Consider the following 14,694-nt stretch of genomic DNA (forward strand, 5'->3'; position numbering starts at 1 on the left):
ATCTTTGTACTTTATACTCTGTCACACACATCAGATTTTCTTACAAAAATGTCCCAATTCTAGGAATTAGCTAGAAAAGTGACTTGCACAAATCTAATTAATTTTCTACAGACATTAAAATAAACTTTACTGTGTCAGGATGATTAATACTATTTTAGTTACAGAGAACACGTGTGCTTTTCTGTGTGTTTTGGTTCAAATAATAATCTTGATAATTGCATTTTTTTTTTTCAAATTAATTATTATTTTGTAATATCACTGTGAAAATTATAAAAAAAATTTTTTTACAAGCGCACTGATTTGTATTCATTTTATTTTATGTGCATGTGTATTCATTTTATTTTATGTGCAAGCGCACTGATTTGTATTAATTTTATTTTATGTGCAAGCGCACTGATTTGTATTCATTTTATTTTATGTGCAAGCGCACCGATTTGTATTCATTTTATTTTATGTGCAAGCGCACCGATTTGTATTCATTTTATTTTATGTGCAAGCGCACCGATTTGTATTCATTTTATTTTATGTGCAAGCGCACTGATTTGTATTCATTTTATTTTATGTGCAAGCGCACTGATTTGTATTCATTTTATTTTATGTGCAAGCGCACCGATTTGTATTCATTTTATTTTATGTGCAAGCGCACCGATTTGTATTCATTTTATTTTATGTGCAAGCGCACTGATTTGTATTCATTTTATTTTATGTGCAAGCGCACCGATTTGTATTCATTTTATTTTATGTGCAAGCGCACCGATTTGTATTCATTTTATTTTATGTGCAAGCGCACTGATTTGTATTCATTTTATTTTATGTGCAAGCGCACTGATTTGTATTCATTTTATTTTATGTGCAAGCGCACTGATTTGTATTCATTTTATTTTATGTGCAAGCGCACTGATTTGTATTCATTTTATTTTATGTGCAAGCGCACTGATTTGTATTCATTTTATTTTATGTGCAAGTGCACTGATTTGTATTCATTTTATTTTATGTGCAAGCGCACCGATTTGTATTCATTTTATTTTATGTGCAAGCGCACCGATTTGTATTCATTTTATTTTATGTGCAAGCGCACTGATTTGTATTCATTTTATTTTATGTGCAAGCGCACCGATTTGTATTCATTTTATTTTATGTGCAAGCGCACCGATTTGTATTCATTTTATTTTATGTGCAAGCGCACTGATTTGTATTCATTTTATTTTATGTGCAAGCGCACTGATTTGTATTCATTTTATTTTATGTGCAAGCGCACTGATTTGTATTCATTTTATTTTATGTGCAAGCGCACTGATTTGTATTCATTTTATTTTATGTGCAAGCGCACTGATTTGTATTCATTTTATTTTATGTGCAAGCGCACTGATTTGTATTCATTTTATTTTATGTGCAAGTGCACTGATTTGTATTCATTTTATTTTATGTGCAAGCGCACTGATTTGTATTCATTTTATTTTATGTGCAAGTGAAATGATTTGTATTCATTTTATTTTATGTGCAAGTGAAATGATTTGTATTCATTTTATTTTATGTGCAAGCGCACTGATTTGTATTCATTTTATTTTATGTGCAAGCGCACCGATTTGTATTCATTTTATTTTATGTGCAAGCGCACTGATTTGTATTCATTTTATTTTATGTGCAAGCGCACTGATTTGTATTCATTTTATTTTATGTGCAAGTGAAATGATTTGTATTCATTTTATTTTATGTGCAAGCGCACTGATTTGTATTCATTTTATTTTATGTGCAAGTGAAATGATTTGTATTCATTTTATTTTATGTGCAAGCGCACTGATTTGTATTCATTTTATTTTATGTGCAAGTGAAATGATTTGTATTAATTTTATTTTATGTGCAAGTGAAATGATTTGTATTCATTTTATTTTATGTGCAAGCGCACTGATTTGTATTCATTTTATTTTATGTGCAAGCGCACCGATTTGTATTCATTTTATTTTATGTGCAAGCGCACTGATTTGTATTCATTTTATTTTATGTGCAAGCGCACTGATTTGTATTCATTTTATTTTATGTGCAAGCGCACTGATTTGTATTCATTTTATTTTATGTGCAAGTGAAATGATTTGTATTCATTTTATTTTATGTGCAAGTGAAATGATTTGTATTCATTTTATTTTATGTGCAAGCGCACTGATTTGTATTCATTTTATTTTATGTGCAAGCGCACCGATTTGTATTCATTTTATTTTATGTGCAAGCGCACTGATTTGTATTCATTTTATTTTATGTGCAAGCGCACTGATTTGTATTCATTTTATTTTATGTGCAAGTGAAATGATTTGTATTCATTTTATTTTATGTGCAAGCGCACTGATTTGTATTCATTTTATTTTATGTGCAAGTGAAATGATTTGTATTCATTTTATTTTATGTGCAAGCGCACTGATTTGTATTCATTTTATTTTATGTGCAAGTGAAATGATTTGTATTAATTTTATTTTATGTGCAAGTGAAATGATTTGTATTCATTTTATTTTATGTGCAAGCGCACTGATTTGTATTCATTTTATTTTATGTGCAAGCGCACCGATTTGTATTCATTTTATTTTATGTGCAAGCGCACTGATTTGTATTCATTTTATTTTATGTGCAAGCGCACTGATTTGTATTCATTTTATTTTATGTGCAAGCGCACTGATTTGTATTCATTTTATTTTATGTGCAAGTGAAATGATTTGTATTAATTTTAAATGTCAATGTGTTTAATATGTTTTTATGCAGGTCCGTTGTTGGGGAACTCTGGAATTCATGCTGTGAGACAGCTGATGAGAACAGATCTCTCCGTATTGGGGTGAAATCTCAGTATTTATGTGACCGGTAATAAATTCTGACTTGATAATAAATGAATGTCCTGTGCTCTTGTCACCTGTGTGCCGCGTGTATTTATTCAGGCCACTACAACCGGCTAAATATAGAAAGTCGGAGCTCAGTGCAGTCATCTGAACAGATCTAAAGAGATTGAAAGCATTTGTCGCAGGCAGAGCACTCACAGGACAAGGAGTCACAATCTCCGGTTTAGGAGTAATTTGCATAAGCTCTTCATTACAGAAAGGGCAATTGATTCATGGACACAGTTCTCGTATAGGTTGGAGGATCGAGTAAGGGAATGGAGAACAGTCTGGGATTTACAGAAGTGTAGCCCAATAATTAATTAAATGGCCATGGGAATAAAAATGAAACTATCTTCTAGAGAGTACAATTTAAACAATAAAATAACACCCTTTTCAGTGGCCTCACTAGTGTGTTGATGCGCCTACCTATGTATATTTTTCAACAAAGGGTACCAAGAAATGTAGTTAATCTGATTACAGAAATAATGTGAGGAATCTGCTAAAGTTCTATGTGCTCTCTGACCCATATAAGTTTCATTTTGTGTTTCATGTCCCTTTAAATCTGAAGTGTTGATTGAGGTAAGAGTAGAAAGAGCGGAAGAGTACATTGTCAGCAAACTATAAATATATATCAGATCTTGGGATCATCATACACCATGTTATTGACTGCAGCGAGTAAGGCCAGTAAAATACTTGGTTTTATAGGTAGAGGTATTTGCAGCTGGATGTTCTTATGCTACTTTACAGATTACTAGTTAGGCCTCATCTTGAGTATTGTACGCAGTTCTGGAGACCATATCTCCAAAAGGTCATAAATCCACTGGAAACTGTTTAAAGAAGTGCTACTAAATGGTACATGGTCTAAATAACGCTTACAAAGTAAGTCTCAATTGCCTAAATATTTTAGAACAAGAGGTCATGATCTCAAATTGAAGAGTAGGAGGTTCAGGATTAATTTGAGGAAGTACTTCTTCACAGAAAGGGTGATTGAGTCATGGAATAAACTTCTATCAGAAATTGGTAAGACAAACACTGTAGGGCAGTGCTTTCCAAACTGTGTGTCGGGACACACTAGTGTGTCGGCAGCAGTGTGTAGGTGTGTCCCTGCTTCAGCACAATTTTTTTTTTTTGGGGGGGGGGTTCTGACTTTCCGCCTGCCTGCTACGCATATCACATGGTTGACACGTGATTGATACCTAGGGGGTCACAGATCATCTTAACCTATTTGCGCAGCTCAGTGGGAACTGAAACTATTCCAATTGGCGGCACATTGGCTCCTGACTGCACGTGTAGTCTCCTTAATTGGCTCGTGACTGCATGTGTAGTCAGTGAGTGGGACAGCAGTGTGTTTGCAGCGCAGATAGTAGTCAATCAAACTCACCGAGCTCTGAGGGCGGCAGCTTGAACACTGAGCTGAAGTCAGAAGTCAGTGGGATTTTTTTTTTGCAGCTAGCTCCCAGTAGTGCATTGCTGCTCTTGATATATAGATAGGAAGTGGAAGCTTAAAAATGCTTGATGATGAAATGCATCTTTATCTATTATTCCACCAAATATTCAGAAATTGTGTTCATCCCATCAACCTCATACATCCCATTAATATAGTAAGTAGCTTTTGGTGTAGTTATTAAAAAACTTTTTTTTAATTCTTGCACATAAATACTGTTACTTGTAAATACATTTAGTCATATAATTTATGTATGTGTCCGTATCTCTTAAAACAAGTTAGTTTAACCTCCTTTTTGCAAGTACAACTAAATTACTGTGTCACGAAATGATGTAGGTCTAAAAAGTGTGTCACCAAGATGAAAAGTTTGGAAAGCTCTGCTGTAGGGGATTTTAAGAATGCCTGGGATAAGCATAAGACTATCCTACGTACTAATTATTGCCTGGGATAAGCATAAGTCTATCCTACGTACTAATTATTGCCTGGGATAAGCATAAGTCTATCCTACGTACTAATTATTGCCTGGGATAAGCATAAGGCTGTCCTACGTACTAATTAATGCAGGTGATAAGCATAAGTCTATCCTACGTACTAATTACTGCCTGGGATAAGCATAAGGCTGTCCTACGTACTAATAAATGCCTGGGATAAGCATAAGACTGTCCTACGTACTAATTACTGCCTGGGATAAGCATAAGGCTATGCTACATACTAATTAATGCCTGGGATAAGCATAAGACTGTCCTACGTACTAATTAATGCAGGTGATAAGCATAAGTCTATCCTACGTACTAATTACTGCCTGGGATAAGCATAAGGCTATGCTACATACTAATTAATGCCTGGGATAAGCATAAGACTGTCCTACGTACTAATAAATGCCTGGGATAAGTATAAGTCTATCCTACGTACTAATTACTGCCTGGGATAAGCATAAGGCTATGCTACATACTAATTAATGCCTGGGATAAGCATAAGACTGTCCTACGTACTAATAAATGCCTGGGATAAGCATAAGTCTATCCTACATACTAATTACTGCCTGGGATAAGCATAAGACTGTCCTACGTACTAATAAATGCCTGGGATAAGTATAAGTCTATCCTACGTACTAATTACTGCCTGGGATAAGCATAAGGCTATGCTACATACTAATTAATGCCTGGGATAAGCATAAGGCTGTCCTACGTACTAATTAATGTCTGGGATAAGCATAAGGCTATCCTACATACTAATTACTGCCTGGGATAAGCATATGGCTATCCTACATACTAATTACTGCCTGGGATAAGCATAAGGCTATGCTACATACTAATTAATGCCTGGGATAAGCATAAGGCTATCCTACACACTAATTACTGCCTGGGATAAGCATAAGAGTATCCTACGTACTAATTACTGCCTGGGATAAGCATAAGACTATGTCACATACTAATTAAATGTCTGGGTTAAGCATAAGTCTATCATACATTCTAATTTATGCCTGGGATAAGCATACAACTATCCTAAATACTAATTAAAGGGACACTGAACCCAATTTTTTTCTTTCGTGATTCAGATAGAACATGCAATTTTAAGCAACGTTCTAATTTACTCCTATTATAACATTTTAATTCATTCTCTTGGTATCTTTATTTGAAAAGCAAGAATGTAAGTTTAGATGCCGTCCCATTTTGGGTGAACAACCTGGGTTGTTCTTGCTGATTGGTGGATTAATTTAACCGACCAATAAACAAGTGCTGTCCAGAGTACTTAACCAAAAATAGCTTAGATGTCTTCTTTTTCAATTGAAGATAGCAAGGGAACAAAGAAAAAATGATAATAGGAGTAAATTAGAAAGTTGCTTAAAATTGCATGCTCTATCTGTATCACAAAAGAAAAAATTTGGGTTCCAGTGTCCCTTTAATGCCTGGGATAAGCATATGGCTACCTTACATAGTAATTAATACCTGGGATTAGCATAAGGCTACCTTACATAGTAATTAATACCTGGGATTAGCATAAGGCTACCTTACATAGGCCTAGATTTAGAGTTCGGCGGTAGCCGTCAAAACCAGCGTTAGAGGCTCCTAACGCTGGTTTTGGCCGCCCGCTGGTATTTGGAGTCAGTGATTAAAGGGTCTAACGCTCACTTTTCAGCCGCGACTTTTCCATACCGCAGATCCCCCTACGCCATTTGCGTAGCCTATCTTTTCAATGGGATCTTCCTAACGCCGGTATTTAGAGTCGTTTCTGCAGTGAGCGTTAGAGCTCTAACGACAAGATTCCAGCCGCCTGAAAATAGCAGGAGTTAAGAGCTTTCTGGCTAACGCCGGTTTATAAAGCTCTTAACTACTGTACCCTAAAGTACACTAACACCCATAAACTACCTATGTACCCCTAAACCGAGGTCCCCCCACATCGCCGCCACTCGATTAAAATTTTTAACCCCTAATCTGCCGACCGCCACCTACATTATACTTATGTACCCCTAATCTGCTGCCCCTAACACCGCCGACCCCTGTATTATATCTATTAACCCCTAACTTGCCCCCCACAACGTCGCCGCAAGCTACTTAAAATAATTAACCCCTAATCTTCCGACCGCAAATCGCCGCCACCTACGTTATCCCTATGTACCCCTAATCTGCTACCCCTAACATCGCCGACCCCTATGTTATATTTATTAACCCCTAATCTGCCCCCCTCAACGTCGCCGACACCTACCTACACTTATTAACCCCTAATCTGCCGAGCGGACCTGAGCGCTACTATAATAAAGTTATTAACCCCTAATCCGCCTCACTAACCCTATCATAAATAGTATTAACCCCTAATCTGCCCTCCCTAACATCGCCGACACCTACCTTCAATTATTAACCCCTAATCTGCCGACCGGAGCTCACCGCTATTCTAATAAATGTATTAACCCCTAAAGCTAAGTCTAACCCTAACACTAACACCCCCCTAAGTTAAATATAATTTTTATCTAACGAAATAAATTAACTCTTATTAAATAAATAATTCCTATTTAAAGCTAAATACTTACCTGTAAAATACATCCTAATATAGCTACAATATAAATTATAATTATATTATAGCTATTTTAGGATTAATATTTATTTTACAGGCAACTTTGTAATTATTTTAACCAGGTACAATAGCTATTAAATAGTTAAGAACTATTTAATAGTTACCTAGTTAAAATAATAACAAATTTACCTGTAAAATAAATCCTAACCTAAGATATAATTAAACCTAACACTACCCTATCAATAAAATAATTAAATAAACTACCTACAATTACCTACAATTAACCTAACACTACACTATCAATAAATTAATTAAACACAATTGCTACAAATAAATACAATTAAATAAACTATCTAAAGTACAAAAAATAAAAAAGAACTAAGTTACAGAAAATAATAAAATATTTACAAACATAAGAAAAATATTACAACAATTTTAAACTAATTACACCTACTCTAAGCCCCCTAATAAAATAACAAAGCCCCCCAAAATAAAAAATTCCCTACCCTATTCTAAAATACAAATATTACAAGCTCTTTTACCTTACCAGCCCTGAACAGGGCCCTTTGCGGGGCATGCCCCAAGAATTTCAGCTCTTTTGCCTGTAAAAAAAAACATACAATACCCCCCCCCCAACATTACAACCCACCACCCACATACCCCTAATCTAACCCAAACCCCCCTTAAATAAACCTAACACTAATTCCCTGAAGATCTTCCTACCTTGTCTTCACCATACCAGGTTCACCGATCCGTCCTGGCTCCAAGATCTTCATCCAAGCCAAGCGGGGGTTGGCGATCCATAATCCGGTGCTCCAAAGTCTTCCTCCTATCCGGCAAGAAGAGGACATCCGGACCGGCAAACATCTTCTCCAAGCGGCATCTTCTATCTTCTTCCATCCGATGACGACCGGCTCCATCTTGAAGACCTCCAGCGCGGATCCATCCTCTTCTTCCGACGACTAGACGACGAATGACGGTTCCTTTAAGGGACGTCATCCAAGATGGCGTCCCTCGAATTCCGATTGGCTGATAGGATTCTATCAGCCAATCGGAATTAAGGTAGGAATTTTCTGATTGGCTGATGGAATCAGCCAATCAGAATCTAGTTCAATCCGATTGGCCGATCCAATCAGCCAATCAGATTGAGCTCGCATTCTATTGGCTGTTCCGATCAGCCAATAGAATGCGAGCTCAATCTGATTGGCTGATTGGATCAGCCAATCGGATTGAACTATATTCTGATTGGCTGATTCCATCAGCCAATCAGAAAATTCCTACCTTAATTCCGATTGGCTGATAGAATCCTATCAGCCAATCGGAATTCGAGGGACGCCATCTTGGATGACGTCCCTTAAAGGAACCGTCATTCGTCGTCTAGTCGTCGGAAGAAGAGGATGGATCCGCGCTGGAGGTCTTCAAGATGGAGCCGGTCGTCATCGGATGGAAGAAGATAGAAGATGCCGCTTGGCGAAGATGTTTGCCGGTCCGGATGTCCTCTTCTTGCCGGATAGGAGGAAGACTTTGGAGCACCGGATTATGGATCGCCAACCCCCGCTTGGCTTGGATGAAGATCTTGGAGCCAGGACGGATCGGTGAACCTGGTATGGTGAAGACAAGGTAGGAAGATCTTCAGGGGATTAGTGTTAGGTTTATTTAAGGGGGGTTTGGGTTAGATTAGGGGTATGTGGGTGGTGGGTTGTAATGTTGGGGGGGGGGTATTGTATGTTTTTTTTTACAGGCAAAAGAGCTGAAATTCTTGGGGCATGCCCCGCAAAGGGCCCTGTTCAGGGCTGGTAAGGTAAAAGAGCTTGTAATATTTGTATTTTAGAATAGGGTAGGGACTTTTTTATTTTGGGGGGCTTTGTTATTTTATTAGGGGGCTTAGAGTAGGTGTAATTAGTTTAAAATTGTTGTAATATTTTTCTTATGTTTGTAAATATTTTATTATTTTCTGTAACTTAGTTCTTTTTTATTTTTTGTACTTTAGATAGTTTATTTAATTGTATTTATTTGTAGCAATTGTGTTTAATTAATTTATTGATAGTGTAGTGTTAGGTTAATTGTAGGTAATTGTAGGTAGTTTATTTAATTATTTTATTGATAGGGTAGTGTTAGGTTTAATTATATCTTAGGTTAGGATTTATTTTACAGGTAAATTTGTTATTATTTTAACTAGGTAACTATTAAATAGTTCTTAACTATTTAATAGCTATTGTACCTGGTTAAAATAATTACAAAGTTGCCTGTAAAATAAATATTAATCCTAAAATAGCTATAATATAATTATAATTTATATTGTAGCTATATTAGGATGTATTTTACAGGTAAGTATTTAGCTTTAAATAGGAATTATTTATTTAATAAGAGTTAATTTATTTCGTTAGATAAAAATTATATTTAACTTAGGGGGGTGTTAGTGTTAGGGTTAGACTTAGCTTTAGGGGTTAATACATTTATTAGAATAGCGGTGAGCTCCGGTCGGCAGATTAGGGGTTAATAATTGAAGGTAGGTGTCGGCGATGTTAGGGAGGGCAGATTAGGGGTTAATACTATTTATGATAGGGTTAGTGAGGCGGATTAGGGGTTAATAACTTTATTATAGTAGCGCTCAGGTCCGCTCGGCAGATTAGGGGTTAATAAGTGTAGGCAGGTGTCGGCGACGTTGTGGGGGGCAGATTAGGGGTTAATAAATATAACATAGGGGTCGGCGATGTTAGGGCAGCAGATTAGGGGTACATAGGGATAACGTAGGTTGCGGCGGTTTACGGAGCGGCAGATTAGGGGTTAAAAGTGTAATGCAGGGGTCAGCGATAGCGGGGGCAGCAGATTAGGGGTTAATAAGTGTAAGGTTAGGGGTGTTTAGACTCGGGGTACATGTTAGAGTGTTAGGTGCAGACGTAGGAAGTGTTTCCCCATAGCAAACAATGGGGCTGCGTTAGGAGCTGAACGCTGCTTTTTTGCAGGTGTTAGGTTTTTTTTCACCTCAAACTGCCCCATTGTTTCCTATGGGAGAATCGTGCACGAGCACGTTTTTGATGCCGGCCGCGTCCGTAAGCAACTCTGGTATCGAGAGTTGCATTTGCGGTAAAAATGCTCTACGCTCCTTTTTTGGAGCCTAACGCAGCATTTGTTTGAACTCTCGATACCAGAGTTAAATTTATGGTGCGGCCAGAAAAAAACCCGCGGAGCGTTAACAGCCCTTTTACCGCCGAACTCCAAATCTAGGCCACAGTAATTAATACCTGGGATTAGCATAAGGCTATACTACATTCTAATTAATGTCTAGGATAAACATAAGTACATCCACAAATAGTATACACTTCACATTATTAGCACCAGGAAGCAAAAAACATGACGTTTCGGGCTCAAATGTCCTTAATCATATATTAGCCATATGCTAATTTACTTGGGGTTCTTGAGCAGTGGCTCCTTCAGCTTGCACACCGTTAGCCACTGGTACTGGAGAATCTATTGCTTTTTACGATAAACATAAGGCTATACTACATACAAATTACCCTTATATTTCCTTCTAATGGCAGTGAGAGTCCACGAGAACATTCATAACCTTTGGGAATTACTCGACCTGGCCACCAGGAAGAGGCAAAGACACCCCAAACAAGGCAATAAATATCCCTCCCATTTCCCTTACCCTCCCAGTAGTTCTTTGCCTCATGACATGGAGGTAGGCAGATAGATGTGCTCTGTAAAGAAGAAATTAAGTTTTTGACATGGATTTAGCTTTCATCGAGAACCGGAGATGATATAACCATTTAAATCTCAAAAGAGTACTGGCATATTTAATGTTGGTAGACACTGGGTCTTCAATGCTTCTTTTCAGTTCCTTTGCCTAAATCCCACTGTCTGGTAATGCGGTGTGACTCACACTAATTTACAGACTTAACATGGGTAAGTTGTCTAGAAAGGAGACAGGGTAAGTTGTCCCCTCTCTCATGGCAACTTGTCTAATAGAGAGGTAAGGTTGTGTCTCTGTGGTTATATTAGATGCTCTGCGCACATTTATGTCCTTTAGTTTGCAACAGCCGGTAAACAGTCATAAGCAGACTTGAGTGTGTTTATGCAGCTGAGAGGGGAGCGCTTCACGTGCGCTGTGAGGGTGGTGTCTGGAACTCAGTATGCAGGAATGGAAAACCAAAACAAAGAAAATCTTTTCTTGAACAAACTTTACTGAAGAAATATAATGCAAACAGGAAAATCAAATTATGGTCAATATTGAACCAGAATAAAGATCAAATAAAGTATTTAGAATGAAAACTTTAAGCACAAGTCTCTCAGCAAGCACAGAAACCAGTGGTTACTGTTAGTGAGGTATTTTTTTAAATGTCCAGGAACAAGAAAGAATACACAGGTATCGGAGCAGAGGTCTTTGGTTTCAGCAATAAGATAAGCATATCCAAGTATCACAGCAGAGGTCTTTGGTCTCAGCAGTAGGATAAGCATACAAAAGTATCACAGCAGAGGTCTTTGGTCTCAGCAGTAGGATAAGCATACAAAAGTATCACAGCAGAGGTCTTTGGTCTCAGCAGTAGGATAAACATACAAAAGTATCACAGCAGAGGTCTTTGGTCTCAGCAGTTGAATAAGCCTACACAAGTACCACAGCAGAGGTCTTTGGTCTCAGCAATAGGATAAGCATACCCAAGTATCACAGCAGAGGATACTAGCTTCAGAAGCAGGGACCTTCAGTTAAGGAGCAGGAACCAGCTAACAAGGACCTTCTTAGGCAATAACTCAGTAGAGAGTGATGTACTGAGCAGCCTTATATAGGGACTCCCACACCTGTGCCTTCCAGGTGGGAGTCCTAACAATCAGAGGCTGGCCCTTTAAATCTAGGCAGCATGCGGTCGCGTGCGCCCAAAGGGCTGTAGCCGTAGCTGTCATTCAGACTGGTCTCGGCATCGTTGCATGTGGAACGCCGAGACGGACCGCCGGGGCCCCGCATTCACTGCAGCCAGGACCAGGGTAAGGACACTCACATTTATACGGACACAGACAAATTATACAGTCCTAGTATATGAATCTCATAACACCCAGTCATTGGGATACCCAAGAGTGTTGGTAATACAGCCACACTGATGCAATACTCAATTTAGATGCAGGCTTATCCCAAGGGCGATACCGTTTTTTAGGGGTTTGTCACTAATACAGCCCACAGGGCTGTTGTTGATATAGGCCGTAGTGGTGGGTGGAGACATAGCTTATCGCTGTAGACAGCACTTTTGCACCATTTCCTCTTCAGGTCCACTGCACAACAGACCTGTGGGAGAGCCGTAGCAACGCTGCTCGGCCAGATCAGAGGTAGTAAGATGCCCGAAACATGGCATGAAGGGGGACAGTTGATTTGTGCCTAGGAAGCCTGGGCATATACCACTGCGAGGCTCACCACTGTTCAAAAATTGCCATTAGACACTGCTATACTATGGATGACTCAATACTTATAGAGAGGAATCTTCCTTGGTACATTCCATTGACAATAATAAATGTGTGCTGTGCAAAATAAACACAGTGTGCCCTCCGGCACAATTATGCAGTTCTTGCCTGTCATTCGTCCTGATGTCTGATTCAGAAGGCCCAAGCGGGCCGCCCGCTAATGAATTTCCGCGTTGCCTGTCTCCAGCAGGATCCCCTTCCCTGCGGATTCTCAAAACTTGGCTGATGCAGACTTTCCTGTCCAACAGCCCATGAATTCGACCAGGATTCTGCAAAGATAATGGTGTGACCCAGCCTGGGGTAAGCCCTTTGTTTGCTGCCCTGAGCACTATGCCCATAGCAGGGAAGAGGAAAAGAAAGACTAAACATTGTTCTCCAGTCCATAGGCCAATTGCTTTGGTGGAGGCCACAACAGACAGTTATGGGCAACCTTCTGATGACGAACCCTTAGATGAGCTTCCTTACTCTGACCCTTCTGAAGGAGAGTCAGAAGGGGACTCTGAGGAGGATACGATTAGGATCAAGGTGGAGCAACTCTGGCTCCTGCTTAAGAGGGCTGTATCTACCCTGGGAGTTCCGGTGGCAAAGCCGCCCGAGGAGGATCAACTTCAGAGACTTGAATCAGTGTTAAAACTTAGACTCAGGGGTCCTGAGGTATTTCCTGTACCCCCTATCATAGCGGAGATCATCTCCAAGGAATGGAAGAAACTGGAATGGGAGAAAGTTCCTACTGCTTCCCAAAGAGTACGCTCTCTCATCAGACACTGGCAAAAGATTCGTCAGCCTTTACTTCATTCCCTTACTAAAGGCAAGACTTTCACTGATCATCACAGATCTATTTGTGTCCTTCCTCGAGTTGACAGTAAAGTATGGCTCTCTACCCGACATTTGAAGTTGAATCAACCCTCAGCCAAGCTCGGTCCATGGTTTGTTGGACCATTCTGTGTCTTACTGAAAGTGGGTCCTGTTTCCTTTGAACTAGCCTTGCTCTCTGCCTTCCGAGTACACCCTGTTTTTTATGTCTCGTTACTCAAACCTGCAGTATATTCACAGTAATCCCATCCAGTAGATCGTCCTCTTCTTATGGATGATGGTCATCAGGAATACGAAGCGTCTCGTATTCTGGACTCCAAGCTCCGTGGCTCCAAGTTGTGGTATCTGGTAGACTGGAAAGGTTATTCGGTGGTGGATCATACCTGGATACCTGCTACCAATGTTCATGCTCTTAGGCTGCTTTGTTCCTTCCACCGTTTCCATCCCAATAGTCCTGGGTCCTCTGGGTATCTTGAGGGTGGGGTACTGTTATGACTCCAGGTTACCATGACACTATTTTGATGCCAAGTTGCTCCGTCTCGTGTCGCCTGTAATGCATCGCGTCGCCTGTGAAGCATTGCGTTGCCTGTGAAGCATTGCGTCGCCTGTGACTTATCGCGTCACCTTTGCCGCACTTTTTTCTTTAAAGGGACAGTCTAGGTCAAAATAAACTTTCATAATTCAGAAAGAGCATGTAATTTTAAACAATTTTCCAATTTACATTTATCACCAATTTTGCTTTGTTCTCTTGGTATTCTTAGTTGAAAGCTTAACCTAGGAGGTTCATATGCTAATTTCTTAGACCTTGAAGGCCACCTCTTTTCAGAATTCATTTTAACAGTTTTTCACCACTAGAGGGTGTTAGTTCACGTATTTCATATAGATAACACTGTGCTCATGCACGTGAAGTTATCTGTGAGCAGGCACTGATTGGCTAAACTGCAAGTCTGTCAAAAGAAATGAAATAAAGGGGCAGTTTGCAGAGGCTTAGATACAAGATAATCACAGAGGTTAAAAGTATATTAATATAACTGTGTTGGTTATGCAAAACTGGGGAATGGGTAATAAAGGGATTATCTATCTTTTAAAACAATAACAATTCTCGTGTAGACTGTC

The 14,694-nt window shown here is 39.0% G+C and overlaps 1 protein-coding gene across 1 annotated transcript in view; it reads left to right on the forward strand.

The window, feature by feature from the left end:
• CFAP91 (cilia and flagella associated protein 91) overlaps positions 1 to 2,892 on the forward strand; it is a 241,352-nt gene extending 238,460 nt beyond the window's left edge. Inside the window, exon 18 of the mRNA XM_053705787.1 lies at positions 2,749 to 2,892. The gene's annotated coding sequence lies outside the window, so the exon portion shown is untranslated. The remainder of the gene's footprint in view (positions 1 to 2,748) is intronic.
• Positions 2,893 to 14,694: the final 11,802 nt, after the last annotated feature.

Source organism: Bombina bombina, chromosome 3, assembly GCF_027579735.1.
Source record: "Bombina bombina isolate aBomBom1 chromosome 3, aBomBom1.pri, whole genome shotgun sequence".
Taxonomy (NCBI): Eukaryota; Metazoa; Chordata; class Amphibia; order Anura; family Bombinatoridae; genus Bombina; species Bombina bombina.